Here is a 1,380-nt window from a genome sequence, read left to right as displayed (position 1 = left end):
GTGTAGGAGACAGTGAGATTGGCACAGGATAGAGCAGGGTTTAGGGCTGTTGTACATAGGGTCGCTATGAGTCACAAGCGACTCGACAGCACATAACAACATCAACAACAACAACAACATAAAACAATCAAGAAACTCTACAATATAAATGATAATTAATATGAAGAAATAGTACAAATAAGCAGTGAGTACACATTTGCAATATAAAATTATATAATTAACTCCTTTGTCATATAAAACAAGACATGCTTGAATGTTAGGATTTATAAGAAATACATGCATAATGCCAAATTATTGTTATTTAACAATATGAATTCATTTAACTAGAGTCAGTATTACAATTTTGGACCACATAGCATCCATTTGGGCAATATTTGACCTCTTATACATCTGTGGTTCCCTAAAGTTATGTGAGAGTTCAGAAACCCCCAACTGAGAATAGAACATGAACCCAACAGCTGCCCACATGTAACGTGTGTATTTTATGTTTCTCGTATACAAAATTTATATAAACCGAACCACTTCCCAAGATTTCATTCTGACTGATGGCATCCCTCTATTTGATTTCTGAAACTTTATGAGAGGAGATGGCCCATCCTTTTCCTGAGGAGCAGTTCACAGATTTGAACTGCTAACTTTTTTTGGTTAACATCATAAAACATTAGGTACCAAAGCTCTTTTAGATATATAAAGGTACAGAACATATTTAACATACTTCTCTTACTGCCATTAAGTTCAAACTGACCCATAGTTGACCCTTGGTTAGGTTTCAAGGTTGTAAATCATAACAAGAGGAGATCACCCATCTTGTCCCCCAGGATCTGCTGGTGGATTTAAACTACCAGAGAGGCATCCAAACTCCCACCATACTATGCCTCTTAGACCTCCCCATACAACCTATAATTGTTGTTGTTGTTAGGTGCCATCGAGTTGTTTGCAACTCATAGCAATTCTATGTATAAGAGCTCTAAACACTGTTCTATCTGTGCCAACCTAGTCATCTCAAACTCACTTATTCCCACTGCTCCAGTCACAGAATCGATCCAACTCATCAAAGGTCTTCCTGTCCTTTGCCGCCCCTCCACTCTGCCAAACATGATGTCCCTCTCCAAGGACCAGTCCCTCCTTGCAACATGCCCAAAGTATGTCAGACGAAGCTTCAGAAGCCTTGACTCCAGGGAACATTCTGGCTTCGCCCTCTCCAGGACAAGCCTCTTTGTTCTCCTAGCAGTCCATGGTATATTCAACACTCTTCTCCAGCACCACAGCTCAAAGACATCAATTGTCTTTCTATCAACCCTATTCACTGACCAACTCTCCGATGCATAGCACATAACTGCGAAGACCATAAACTGGATCAGGTGCACCTTAGTCTCCAGT

The sequence above is a fragment of the Elephantulus edwardii genome, unplaced genomic scaffold (genome assembly GCF_000299155.1).
Source record: "Elephantulus edwardii isolate Elephantulus edwardi_28Jun2011 unplaced genomic scaffold, EleEdw1.0 scaffold00532, whole genome shotgun sequence".
NCBI lineage: Eukaryota > Metazoa > Chordata > Mammalia > Macroscelidea > Macroscelididae > Elephantulus > Elephantulus edwardii.
This window is presented reverse-complemented; position numbering follows the sequence as displayed.